The sequence below is a fragment of the Lampris incognitus genome, chromosome 2, assembly GCF_029633865.1.
Source record: "Lampris incognitus isolate fLamInc1 chromosome 2, fLamInc1.hap2, whole genome shotgun sequence".
NCBI classification, from domain to species: Eukaryota; Metazoa; Chordata; class Actinopteri; order Lampriformes; family Lampridae; genus Lampris; species Lampris incognitus.
In genome coordinates this window covers 93,729,804-93,744,739 of record NC_079212.1, presented here as the reverse complement: position 1 = coordinate 93,744,739, position 14,936 = coordinate 93,729,804, and the positions used below count along the sequence as shown (strand labels likewise).

Below are 14,936 nucleotides of genomic sequence, written 5' to 3'. Positions count from 1 at the left end.
ACAACCTTGGCGGAGTCTGACACCCACTGAAAACGTGTTTGACTTTGTGCCAAGAATGCGGACACAGATCTTACTTTGGTTATACAAGGACCGGATGGCTTGTAGCAACTGCCCCGGTACCCCGTACTCCCGCAGTATCCCCCCCCCCACAGAGTGCCCCGGGGTACACGGTCGTAAGCCTTCTCCAAGCCCACATAACACATGTAAACTGGCTGGTCAAACTCCCATGCCCCCCTCAGCACTTTTGCAAGGGTAAAGAGTTGGTCTGTTGTTTCATGGCCAAGACGGAATCTGCATTGTTCCTCCTGTTCCAGCACCCTAGAGTAGACTTTCCCAGGGAGGCTGAGCAATGTGATGCCCCGATAATCGGAGCACACCCTCCAGTCCCCCTTTTTGAATATGGGAACCACCTGCCCAGTCTGCCACTCCACAGGTACTGTCCCCGACCTCCACGTGACACTAAAGCGGCGTGTCCACCAAGACAGCCCAACAATGTCCAGAGCCTTCAGCATCTCAGGGCGACTCCCATCCACACCCGGCGCCTTGCCATGGAGGAGCTTCTTAACTACCTCAGAGGCCTCTGCCAGGGATATGGGCGGGGCTTCCCCTGAGTCTTCAGACTCTACCTCTTCCACTGAGGACATGCTAGTCTGTATTCGCCATTCAAAATGTGAAACCGGAAGACCCAGGATATTTCAGGATATTTACCGCGCGCTAGCAAATAATAACACAAATAATTACGAACAGTTTCTCAAGAGCCAATGGCCAAAAAGAAAATCTTACCTGGTGTAACAAGTTTATTTTCGATCTCACGCCAGAGTTCTGTTTTCACCACTAGGTTGGCATAACGTTTTTCTGTAACGTCGTGCAGAGCTGATCAGCTGGTCTTCATTCCAGATTACCATGTCGTTGTGAAAATACTAGCTTCCCGAAATGTTCAGTGAGATGAAGACGAAAAATGAGAAGAGGCTTCTGTGTGTGACCTCTTGACTTCGTCGCTTGCTTGCTTTCGTGACTTCCTTTTCTCTTCTCGTGCACTGATTCGCTAAGCTGAACAGCCAATTAGCGTGATCCTTCGCGTCGGCGGGCTCCACCGCCGATTTACTGAATCGGCCAAAAAGCTGCCGCGAGGGGTCCAGCTAGTGCCAACGGTGCGGGACACACCGCGAGGGCTGGGGCCACAGACGCTCGGCCCGGCGTGTCACGGCCTTACCGCGGGGATTCGAACCGGCGATGCCCGTGTTGGTGGGCAACGGAATAGACCGCCACGCCATCCGGACGCCCAAGCTTCTTACCGAAAAGGATATATCGGATGCAGTGGTGGATCTAGAGATTTTTTTCCTGGGGTGGCAAAGGGGTGGCAAGACTGTGTCCCAGAGGTGGCAGCTGCCACCCCTTGCCACCCTGTAGATCCGCGCCTGTGAGGGGAGGGGGATTCTAAATCGGCGACTTCTGTTTGAGATGAGTTTGGTGCGGGTCTCATTGACCTTCACCATGCATGTACATAAAATATACTTTAAAAACATATTATCTGATTTATAAATGGGGTGGCAACAGGGGTGGCAAGACTGTGTCCCAGAGGTGGCAGCTGCCACCCCTTGCCACCCTGTAGATCCGCCCCTGATCGGATGTAACCCCTTTGTAATCACCAACATTTTGATCAGTTAACTGTAATTTAATTACATATTTTCCTCAGTAACTGTGACACATTACAGATACATGTATTGTGTAGTTTACGTGACGCCGTAACATACTCCCAACTTCATTATGACGTATTAGTCTGTCTACTGTCCTGTCATGTGTCTCTATGGAGCAGCTGTGGCTGTCTGCACTCATGGGGCCCTGCCTCTCGACAGGAACCCTAGAGCCTGCATTTCATCTCTAGAGCTCTCTCAGCAGTTTGAACCAAGGGACGGATATACATACATACATACATACACACACACACACACACACACACACACACACACACACACACACACACACACACACACACACACACACACACACACACACACACACACACACATGTTAAGATGTGGATGGTGTAATGTCCAACAAGTTTACATTGGGACACGGACAACCCCAACACGCATCTAAACTCAGCATGGTTATGCTATTAGGACTGGGATGGGGGCGGGTTGAGGGGCCACGGGGTTTTAAGTTTGGAAGGGGAGAAAAATGTGAATCTATATTCGAATTTGAATCAGTTTACTGACAAGGTGCCAATCATGATCTGGCTGACCGGGTCGGAGTCGGACTCGGCCAGAGTCCTCCGATCCACAAAGTTCTCCCAACTATTTTAAAGAGAAGACTTTGTTGTGTGTATGGAACAATCTGCTACTGGGGTTTTCTATCGAGGGTTAACCCCCTACCTATACTTAAATGTTGATCCGTTTTATTCTGAATCGGTCTATTCTATTCAGTTATTCTATCGCCTTCTACTTGCCCAACCGGCGCTCGTGCGTAATCGATCAGATGGGGCTCGCGCCTTCCGAGCAGGCTGTGTGGGTGTGTGTTGGTGTGATAAGTGTGTTGGTGTTTTGGTGTGTCGGTGCAGACTGTCTGAACGTGGTCTCCCCCCCTCCCTCCCTCCCTCGCAGCGGGCCGTAGGGGCGCAGTGGGGAGGTGGGTTTTGGAGAGAGGAGGCGGACCCAAAGCGACCCCCCACGCGTCGCCTCCAGGCTCCAGCGAGCCCTTTTACAAATGCCTTCCGTTTGCCGAAGCCCAGTTTCCTCTGCAGACGCACGGCAGTGAAGGGGGGTAACCGAGACGGACGGAAGCACGGCGGCCGAGCAGCGCGCGTCAGCAGGGGAGCATTTCCGCCGCATCGACTCCTTCCCACTCGCCTAGCGGAATTTACTCCGGAAACCCGCGCGCTAAACGCCGAGCTTCGGGTAAGGATGAATGAAACTGTGACTTTTTCTGCAAAGCCGCTTCACATTTCAGCCTCACGTTTCCTCTCGGTGTGATACGGTGACCTGTCCCCTCCACCACCCCCCCCTCCTCCCCAGCTTGCTCCGTGCCGGTCCAAGTCTGCAGGCTGGGGCTTGTTATCGGCGCCTTTAAGGACTCGAGTATCCGTTTTGGGTGTTCCCAACCGTACTTTGCGGGCAAATTGAGCACAACGATCTTCAGTGTGAGCTCAGGTCTGTGTTACGTGGGGTTTTGTCATACGGCACATGTCCCCCGTGTGCTATATGGAGACCCCTGTGGAGGTGGTCTTGGTGTCCTGCGCTGAGCGCCAAGCACCATGTGGCTCCACAGGCAGTTGTCACATGAAGACCTTCCAAGTGTAGTTTTCCCACCGCTCCGATTCACGCCAAAATACTGCCCCATCTCCACCTACCGGGTTTATTCATGCGCAGTTCACACAGACCCGTCAGTAGCTAAGCGGTCGGTGGATCCACGTTTGCCACTTTAAACCATGTGTCTCTGTGAGTGGCCCAGCCTGTAGACGATTAATACACACTTCAGTCGAAAGCGCTGCATGGTAGGTTGGTCTGGAAGACTTGTAAGTTTAGCTTCTTCGAGTCGTGGTGCGGTTTTGCGGACGTTTGTATCAGAGCAGCACGTGGGGATTCACAACAATGAGAAATAAACAGACTATTCTGTAATTAGCTTCCATTGAGAGACAGAGATGCATTTGCCTGCTTAGTTTAAAGCCCCGCACATTGACTGTTATGTGTGGCGGAGGGTCCAGTCCCCATTTTCCCCCCACCAGCAAAACTTCAGACCGTGTGCATCCGAAACCAGCACCCCGTTAACCCCTTCTGCCTTGAAGAGACTACCAGCACTATAATAAACGCGACATAAGGCAGAAGACGAATAAAGCTGTGATGAAGAGGACTTTATAAATATATGATATATATTTATGTATATATATATATATGTGTGTGTGTGTGTGTGTTTATATATGTGTGTTTGTATATTATATATTTATATATATATATGCTATATATAAATATATATGATAAACTAAGGTGACAACGAGCTTGCATAAGATGTTCTTTCGTGCCTCGCCGGCGTTTGAAGCCCGTTATAACGCCTTGTTTTGCCTCCACATCTGTGACACGACGTGCTACAACAGCGCCTTGGCGTGAATGTTGCGTAACCTGTTGCTCTCGCAGTTTTCTTGCGTGTGGGCTAACCAGCACCTGCACACATCTAGCAGCCTGGACATCTAGCAGCCTGGACATCTAGCAGCCGGGAGTCTGCACGCCGTGTGAGAGGCTGCGTCTGCTAACCCCCCCCCCCCCCCCCGTGAGTCAGGGTGCTGGACCCTAGTCATTTTTGATGGACATTAATGACCTAGCGTTATTTGTAGCACGACACTGAATGTAAAGCATTACTGTGGTACTAGTGGGCATCGGTTAGCTAGTATATATGCAATGTTCTGCGCACCCCCCCCCCCATCCGCTCTACCCAATCTCGTTTCTCCTTTTCTAGATATGAGCGAGAAGTGGAGCCAGGTATTGAAAGAACATATGAAGTGCACCACCCCTTTCTCTAGTTCCTCCCCCCTCCCCCCCTGTAACCCCTCCTTCCAAAACCGGCTCCAAGCATGTGCATGAGTCTGCCCGTCGTTAACTGGCAAAATTAGCATTGTTGGTGATCATGTATGTATGTGAAAAATGGCATTTTTCAGCAAATCGCATAGTTGGGGCGGCACGGGGGCCCAGCGGTTAGCGCTGTTGCCTCACAGCAAGAAGGTCCCGGGTTCGAACCCCAGGCCGTCCCGGGTCCTTTCTGTGTGGAGTTTGCATGTTCTCCCCGTGTGCGCGGTGGGTTTCCTCAGGGTGCTCCGGTTTCCTCCCACCATCAAAAAGACATGCGCGTTAGGGTTAACACTCCTGCCTGTGCCCCTGAGCAAGGCAATGGAAAGAATAACTGGAGTTGCCCCCCCCCGGCGCTGCAGCTGCCCACCGCTCCTGTACAATAGGATGGGTGTATAGATTCAAGTTTGAGGGCTAAAAGCTCCACAGGTGTGCTGTTGTTGCTGTGAAGTGGTTTTCCTTCTCAGAGCCTTGAAGCCACGGGGGAAGTAGATCGATACTTTAACTTGGCCAAGGGAGACAAGCCTTCAGTAAACTGGCCTTCATCCAAGAGCGGCTGACTGCCGAGCATGTGATAAAATTGCGCGCACAAAGTTGATTGACAGCCAAGGGGGTCCGCCCCTTCCCTTCGAGCTTCTGTGATTGGCCAGAAGGCCGAGGCTCGCTGTGGAACTTCAGAATGGAGTAAAGCTCTGCTGCTGCGCTGGTCAGTGAAACTGGAGCCAGCTTGTCCATGTTAAGATGCATGTTAGAGAGAAACTCAAACAAACAAATAAAAAAAGCCACCTACTGTAGCTTTAAATTAGACTAAATGGCAGAAATTAGTTAAAATGCTGTTTGATTCTGAAAAGATAAGTGGCAAGATTTAGGGTCCTTTGGAGGGTGAAGTTAAAAGGCAGGCCTCTGGGTGTATATACAGTGCATGCTATATAAAAGAAGCAGCCTTGGCCATGTTGAGGTAATAACGTTTTGACAGAAAACGCTTTTCCACTTCACATTTCTGGTGGACTAGCTGGGGGAAGCCTGGATGAGACAGTGTCTGTTGCCCTTCAGTCCCCTGCAGTAACTGCTGAGGTGCACACATACGGACAGCGGAGAGCTGCACTGGAGCCACCCAGCCGCAGAAAACCGCATCAGATAGGCAACGTCTAATGGTACGAATCTGATGCAGAACCTTCCAGATCAGAAGAAACCCCCTTGGGTTGTTGAAGATACAAAAAAAAAGGTTGTGTTAAAATCTGAAACTGCTTTTGCAGTGAACAACCTACTAGTAATATGTGGCCCATGCTCGGGTGGTTCAGAGTACTCTGAAAGGTTTTTGTGTACTTAAGGTAGTGCGGATTGAGCGGGCTATACGTTTTTGACTTTGGCCCCTATGTAAAGAGCAAAAACAGCCCTACATGGTGGGGCAGCGTGGTGGTTTCATGAGGGCGGAGAGTGGGCAGATAAGCGAGGCTGAGGTCAGTGACCCGGGCGGTGGCCGTGATCACAGGAGGAGTGTGGTTGTCCAGGGGTTCGGCAGGGGTTCGGCAGGTGGACGGCATGGCGGTCTACGCTTTCTGCATTTTGGGCAGCAGCGGCCAGCTAGCTGGGCTCTACTGTCAGATTGTGAATATGTGTGTTTGAGTCAGCCCAGTGTTAAGTGTCAAGCACTCGAGAGTTTATTATTATCATTGTCACCGGGCTCCGCATGAGGTATGTGTGTCTGGACCTGACTTTAACATGTGTTGCGGTCTATTTATATTCCAGCCGTAGGAAAGTCACCTTCCTTTGTTGTTGCCGCTCTTTTCTAAATGTCACTGGTAATATTCTGTTCTCTCTCTCTTTTCTGATGCCGGTGGTGTTGCACAGTCACAAACATAGATGTTTTGCAAAGCATCTCAACTCAATTCTATGTTCCTCCCAATACCACGACCCCCCAAGCGGAAATAACACGTTAGTTGTGTTCACATATCCACCGGCCTGTGGCTCCCAGCGCCTCCTTGGTGTATGTGCAACACATCAGGCCACAAAACACGCAGAGGTAACTCAGAACACATTGTTAGAGGAAACCCGTTGCCTTGAACCATTTGAGTTATAAAAACAACAGGAGTGCAGAGAAATGTTTGGGGCTGACTTGGCTTTAGTGAGCGCAGCTAATGAACGCAAGCGAGGGCGTTTCATCACAACCCCTGGCAAAGCGCGCTTTATAATGTATCGTAGCTTGTTATGGGAATTAAATCATTTCGCTGGCAGTGGCGAGCCAGTCCCAGTTAATTTACAGCAGTGGTGAATCATACACTCGGCAGTTACATTCAAGTGTATACATTCCCCTGCTCTTTTTTGCACAATGACAGCCTTTAGCTGTGCAAGTAATCTTGTGCCTTTTAGCATAGGCAGTATAACAAACTACTTTAAAACTGCTACAAGGAGCTTGGGATTTTTGTTGACCTTGCATGTCCCATTGGGCAAAAGCGATGGCGTTTCCTGGATGAACGACTCTCTTGTTTATAAGCAAAGATCTCCATTCATCCTCTGTTAGCAACATTTGGGATCCTCAGACAGCATCCGGATGTGGGCCACTTCTGGCAGTGATGCGTCACTGATGCCCTTCATCTGGCCCGGACAAAATGGATGTGAGCCTGAAGCAGACCACATGTACAATAGCAAATATGGCCCAAATATGCCAAATCAAATGTGGGCCTGTTTTGCCGAAGATGTGGCGTTCTCGGCAACATGTGATCTGGATGTGACCCTGAAGTGGCCCATGTGGTAAATGGTGAACATGGCCCAAATATCACAAAACAAATATGGGCCACCTTTGGCAAATATGTGGCACATGCGGCATTGCTATGGCTTGGTTCTGGCCCAGATCTGGAAAACAGGAGTGGACCGCCCAAGCGCCATCAATTTTGCTCTCTGGGTTTTAGAACAGTATTAATCTTTGCACGGATGGTATCCTGTGATTATGTCGGCCATATAGAGTCATTAGAATTCAAGTGAGACTGATAAATTATCAGTGAAAAGCTCTTTGTAGCAGCTATAAGCATTTGTAACGTGTTAAAGGTCTTCACTAGCATTGCTAATTAAATACAGGTGTAGCTGAATTTAACGAGTTGGTCCCATGATTCCCTCTGGTTGAATTGCCATATTTTGCCGTGTTCAGTAGCTGGCGTTTCAATTCGGTCAATTAATAGTGTGACTGTTTGTCGTGTTCACCGTCACATGACTGAGATTTCCGACGAGTACATGACGCAGCACAAGTATCAGCTAAGGCCCAGCGTAGCAGGAATGATACGTGTAACCTTTGGGATGGTTGTGTAAGATATTGTCAGCACAGGTAACACAGAGCTGGCCCAAGTTAAAAGGATCTTTTTTTTTTATCCCGATAAGATTTGGCATGGACTGTTATTTGTCAAACTAAACCAGGTGTTTATTTATTCTGACGCGCCTCAATGGGGAAGAGGGCTGTATTATGGTTTCCCATACCAAGTGTTTGCTTGATGTTGGTTATTTAGTTAAAATAGTTGAGCAACTTGTTGACCATTTATATTACGCCATATTGGCCAATGTAGAGCAAGTGATACTACCATTTACTTTCTACTTCACAAATGTCCGATATGATCTTTTGCCCGATAGTGATTCTTTTGACTAAAGCTGTGCCAAGGCCCATGAGCGCGAGTCCACGAACCATTGGTAATTTATGTAGACATTAGCAGACCTTAATTACTCATCAAAAGAAGGCATTTACCTCCCCTGGTACCCCATTTTCTTGGCATTGCTGTAGGTTTATAACTTAGTGGTATAATGAAATTATTGGTTCACTCTTGCTGAACTTATGGTCTCTTAGCATGACTTCTGAGCTTGTGTGATAGACAGTCAAATGCTTTAAGCTGTTATCAACGGTTAATTATTATGGAATTTGGAAGCCGTGTTGTTGATCTTGGCTTAATACTCCACTAAGTGAACATGGAGGGGCTATGGTGGTAAGGGGGCATTGCGTTATTGTGGGAATGCATTCCAGTTTTGCGTAACAAGACAGAAGGAGAATAGTTAGAATGAATCACATCTTCGTTATGTTTTATCGTTTCTGAAAAAAAAAAGATCTTTCATTGTAATCTGTTGGTTGATCATACAGATTTGTTACCAGTTAATTAAGATGACGTTGCTGTAAAGTACCCAGTTATCCAGCTCAGTTTTGGCAGACCTGAGTCTTGGCACTTATTTCCACATTGATCTTGTGATGCTCTGGTCTACATAACCTACGTCACTCTATTTCAATATGTGATCATTGAGCAACCACAGTGATGATACATCATTGATCCGAGCTTTTCAGTTGCAGAAATTGACCGTTTCAACACACTGGGTTTATTGGGTTTTCTGTTGAAGATGACTCAGAATATACTACAGCATACACTGATGAGCCAAAAGGTGTATGACCGGGTGAACTGAATAACGTTAATTTCCAAACAAGGGCACATGTCAAGGTCTGGGGAGATTAGATGGTAAGCAAACAATCAGTTCTCATAGTCAACGTGTTGGATGAAGGAGAAATGGGCAGGAGTAAAGACCTGAGCAACTATGACAAGGGCCAAATTGTTATGGCCAGACGACTGGGTCAGAGCATCTCTGAAACAACAAGGCTTGTGGGGTGCTCCCGGTCAGCAGTGGTGAGTACCTACCAGCAGTGGTCCGAGGAGGGACAAACCACAAACCGGAGACAGGGTGTTGGGCATCCAAGGCTCATCGAAGCATGAGGGCAATGAAGGCTATCCCTTCTGGTCCTGAAACGTCAGGAGGTCTACTGTGGCACAAGTCACAGAAATGTTTAATGATGGTTAGGGGAGGAATGTGTCACAACACACTGCATCACACCCTTTCAATGTTGTATTCTGTAAATTGTGTAAACACAACATCCATTGCACGTTGTCTGTCTTGGGGGAGAGATCCCTCTCCCAGAGGTTTCTTCCCATTTTTTCTCCCTGTTAAAGGGCTTTTTTAGGGAGTTGTTCCTTATCCAATGAGAGGGTCTAAGGACAGGATGTTGTGTTGCTGTAAAGCCCACTGAGGCAAATTTGTAATTTGTGATATTGAGCTATACAAATAAAATTGACTTGACTTGACCCTGCTGTGTATGGGCTGCATAGCCACAGACCGGTCAGTGTCCATGATGACCCCTGTCCACTGTCAAAAGTGCCTACAATGGGCACGTGAGTGTCGGAACTGGACCTTGGAGCAGTGGAAGAGGGTTGCCTGGTCCGATGAGTCCCATTTCTGTTAGATGACATTGATGGCCGTGTACGTGTGCCATTTACCTGTGGAAGTGACAGCAGCAAGATACACTGTGGGAAGACGACAAGCTGGTGGAGGGAGTGTGATGCTCTGGGCAATGTTCTGCTGGGAAACCCTGGGTCCGGCTATTCATGTGGACGTCAATTGACATATGCCACCTACCTAAATATCGTTGCAGAGCAGGTACACCCCTTCATGGCAATGGTACTCCCTGATGGCAGTGGCCTCTTTCAGCAAGATAATGTACCACACCGCACATATTGTTCAGAAATGGTTTGAGGACCATGATGAAGTGCTCGAGGTGTTGCTCTGGCCTCCGAATTCTCCAGGTCTCAAACCGATTGAGTATCTGTGGGATGTGCTGGACCGACAAGTCCGATCCACGGCGGCTCCACCTCGCAACTTACAGGACTTGAAGGATCTGCTGCTAATGTTTTGATGCCAGATACCACAGGACACCTTCAGGGGTCTTGTAGAATCCATGTCTTGGCAGGTCGGCGCTGTTTCGGCGGCACATGGAGGACCAACAGCATACTAGGCAGGTGGTCATAATGTTTTGGCTCATATGCAAGGCTAACTCTCTATTGGCTGTTATCCTCATGTTCCGTTAGAAAATTGCTACCAGACTGTTAGTGGGACAGATATATTCAAGATGTTTCCTTATCTACAGTAATACATCAAATAAAACCTGTGCAGAAATACCTCATAAATATTATCTCCATTTTAATCTATAATGATACAATCAGTATGCAAATGGTGGCTATTTTAATCCCTGATTTGATTATTCCAATGATTTTCCATGAAAAAATCGTAGTTTATCAGTTTTATTCATTATGATGGGGGGGGTTATATTTCACAGTAAAAAAATATAAGGCTTCCTGATGAAGCATTGTTAGATTTTTATGTAATAAACATAGCGTGGACAAAATACCGCCTTTTGAATAAATACATGTATTCAAATAGCTTTCAAAAAAGAAAACGACATTTTGTATGCTGAACCAAATGTGACCAGCGACACGACTTCTTCCCCTTGCTGCTTGTGGGAAACGTCTTGCTGAGGGGCCTGCACATTTGGCTTCCCCTCTTTCCGCAGCTGCGATGCAGAAAAATAACGCAAGTCTTCACTTCTCAGCCGAGGTGGCTTTCAGGAGGCCAGAGCAAAATATCTTCTTGCTGATTAGCATCTCTAGATAGCCGAATTTGAAAACGTGTTAACAGATGGACGCCACCCCCACACCTCCTGAGGTGATTGTGGGGGAGGTAGGACGCGGCGGTCAGCAGGGCCCTCCTGTATTCATCTGACCGTGGCTGGTGTAATATTTGCTAGTAATATTTGATTTGCTAATGTCCCTTACGGCTTTCCGTAGCGCCACAGCAAAGTCACGTCATGTACGTAACAACGTCAGGGAATCCGGTCGGTGAATAAACACCCAGCACGAGAGAAGTCGTCCTTGCTTCATTAATGTTATAAGTTAACATAGCCAGAGGGCACAGACCATTACATGGTGTCAGAGTAGCGGAGTTTAAATACCCAATATGGATTCGTACGGCGTTCCAGCTCCACGGATGGACTGGGAATCGGCGAACTTACCTGAAGCATGGAGACGATTTCGACAAACAACGGAGCTAATGTTCACGGGCCCCCTGCGCGGGAAGAATGAAGAGGAGAAATGCAGCTACCTCCTGCTCTGGATAGGGGAAAAAGGGCGCGATGTGCACAACACTTGGACACTCAGCGGAGAACAAGCCAAGAAGCTAGAAACGTACTACGATAAGTACACTGAGTACATCACCCCCAAAGCAAACCCGATTTATGCCAGATATAAATTTCATGAAAAGATGCAGGGAGAGAGTGAATCCTTCGAACGATTTGTAACTGAGCTAAAGCTCCTAGTCAAAGACTGTGGCTACCCAAATGCCGACGAGATGGTCAGGGACCGCATCGTGTTTGCCACCAACTCACCCAGAGTGAGAGAAAAGCTACTTAGCCAGGGAGCTGAGCTAACGCTAGAAAAGGCCATAGATGTAGCCCGCTCACACGAGCTAGCAAAGCAACAGCTAACGTTTATGGGCCAGGGCAGCACACATGAAACGGTGCACGCAATAGGCAGAAAGACTTACAAACCGAACGCACCCAAAGCAGCTAACGCTAACTTCAGACAAAGGGACGTTAGCACCGCCGCCAGGGCGTGTAGCTATTGTGGAGGGCTACACGGCGCTAAAGCCACTTGCCCAGCTAAGGGTAAACAATGCATTAAATGCAAGAAGCTCAATCATTTTGCTAAAGTATGCAAGTCTAGCTCCCAGGGACAGACAAAGTACTACCGCGGCACAGTACATGCCGTCGGAGAGAACCCAGAAGAGTACACCACTGACAGAGAGCAGGAAGAACTGTACTTCGACAACATTACAGTGGAGAGCACCGCTGTGGGAGAACAGACAGAGCTGTACATAGACTGCATCTCAATAGAGAACAACGGAAAAAGCAACGAGCAGGCTTACGTAGAGGTTGGAATTGGCACACCTCCACAGAAGGTAAAGTTTAAACTAGACACTGGGGCACAGGCCAATACTATTCCCACCAACCTGTTCCAGGCGCTGTTCAAAAATGTGACACTGAAACCAGCAATACACAGACTCACTGAATATGGAGGAGGCGCGCTGAGCGTGAAAGGCACATGCAAACTCAAATGTAAGTACAGAGACAATGCAATTATGCTGGACTTTTACGTCATTGACACAAACGCCCCACCAGTCATGGCAATGAAAACATGCCGTGACCTAAACTTGGTAAAAATAGTGATGGCTGTGAGCGAGGAAAACAATGTCACATCACAGAGCATAATGGATGAGTATGCAGATGTTTTCCAAGGAATAGGAGAGTTCCCAGGCGAGTGCACCTTCCGCGTCACACCAGATGCAACGCCGGTCGTCTGCCCGCCACGCAGAATCCCCATCGCCCTACGCAGCAAACTGAGGGACGAGCTTGACAGCATGGAGAAAGGCGGCATAATCTGTAAGGTAACAGAACCCACAGAATGGGTGAACGCACTCGTCATTGTTGAGAAGCCAAAGACAGGCAAACTTAGAGTGTGTTTAGACCCCAGAGCTCTTAACAAAGTGATACAACGACCTCACTACCCCCTCCCCACGCTGGAGGACGCCACCACAAAGCTTGCTGGAGCTGAGTACTTTAGCGTGTTAGACGCGCGGTCAGGCTATTGGGCCATCAAACTGAGCATTGAATCCTCAATGTTGACGACATTTAACACAGTGTTTGGCAGGTATCGTTTCCTCAGACTGCCATTCGGAATCGTGTCCGCTCAAGACGAGTTCCAGAGACGCGTGGATGAAACATATGAAGGATTGGACGGTGTGACGGCCATAGTGGACGACATACTAGTGTTCGGCAAGACTAAAGAGGAACATGACCAGCGTCTCAGAGCGATGCTGAAGCGCACAAGGGAGCGAGGGGTGAGGCTCAACCCCGACAAGTGTCACATATGCGTGTCCGAGGTAAGCTACTTCGGCCACACGCTCTCACACGAAGGCATCAAACCAGACCCACACAAGGTGAAGGCGGTCAAGGACATGCAACCCCCACAGAACAAAGCAGAGCTGGAGACAGTCCTCGGCATGATCAACTACCTCGCCAGATTTGCTCCACACCTCTCACAGATAAACTCACCCCTCAGACAGCTTCTGAAACAGGACAGTGAGTTTGTGTGGGATGCAGTCCACGACAAGGCGTTCCAAGAGATGAAGAATCTCATTACACAGCACCCAGGTCCAGTACTCTCATATTTCGACCCGCAGAAAGAGCTGCGACTCCAAGTGGATGCATCCAAAAGTGGCCTTGGGGCTGTCATGCTCCAAGATGGCAAACCAATTGCCTATGCGTCCAAGTCACTCAACAGCACTGAAGAAAACTACGCACAGATAGAGAAGGAGCTCTACGCTGTGGTCTTCGGCTGCAAGAGGTTCCACGAGTACATGTATGGACGAAAAGTGATTGTGGAGTCAGACCACAAGCCTCTGGAGGCAATACTAAAAAAGCCACTGGCAGCAGCACCACCCCGGCTGCAACGGATGATCCTGGCGCTCCAAAAATACGACATCCAAATCATCCACCGCCCCGGTAAGGACATACCGGTGGCCGACACACTGTCACGCAAGTCAATAGAACACCACGACAGTGACCTACAGGAAGGGATGGAGGCCCAAGTGCACACAGTCCTCAGCAACATCCCTGTGAGCGACACAAGACTCACAGAAATCAAGCAGGAAACAGCGCAAGATCCACAGCTCACCGCACTCAGACGAGCCACACTCACTGGCTGGCCAGACACAAAGAAAAAGTGCCCGCCCAGCATCCAGGAATACTGGAACCACAGAGCAGAAATCTCAGAAATGGACGGTATCCTGTTCAAAGGTGAGAGAATCATTGTCCCCCAAAAGCTTCGCAAGGACATGATACAGCGCATCCATGCCAGCCACCTTGGCGTGGAAAAAAGCAAATGCCGAGCAAGAGACTTACTGTTCTGGCCTGGCATGGGGAAACAGATCGAGGATGCGGTAGCAGACTGCAGCATATGCCAAGAACGGCGCAGCGCAAATGCAAAGGAACCAATGATGTCACACGCCATACCCGAGCGGCCGTGGCAAGTGATAGGCACAGACCTATTCACATGGAACTCACAGGACTTCATAGTCACTGTGGACTACTACTCCAGATTCTTCGAGCTAGAAAGACTTTACAGCTGCACCTCATCTGCCGTCATCATGAAGCTGAAAGCAGCAATGGCTCGACACGGAATCCCCGAGACTATCATCAGCGACAACGGTCCGTGCTACAGCTCTGGTGAGTTCCGCAACTTCTCACAGACATGGGGTTTCTCACACACCACCACAAGCCCCCACTACCCACAGAGCAACGGCCTCTCCGAGAAGACTGTCCAGACGGCCAAACGCATCCTGGACAAAGCCAAAGCTGAGAACAAAGACCCCTACATGAGCTTACTGGAGTATCGCAACACACCGGTGGACAACCTGAAATCACCGGCACAGCTACTGATGAGTCGGAGGCTGCGGTCCATTCTCCCATCAACA

General features: G+C 48.8%; 1 protein-coding gene across 1 annotated transcript in view; it reads left to right on the top strand.

Annotated features, from left to right (window-relative positions):
• Nucleotides 1-2,661: 2,661 nt before the first annotated feature.
• slc38a3b (solute carrier family 38 member 3b) overlaps nucleotides 2,662-14,936 on the top strand; it is a 40,812-nt gene continuing 28,537 nt past the window's right edge. Inside the window, exon 1 of the mRNA XM_056275355.1 lies at nucleotides 2,662-2,897. The gene's annotated coding sequence lies outside the window, so the exon portion shown is untranslated. The remainder of the gene's footprint in view (nucleotides 2,898-14,936) is intronic.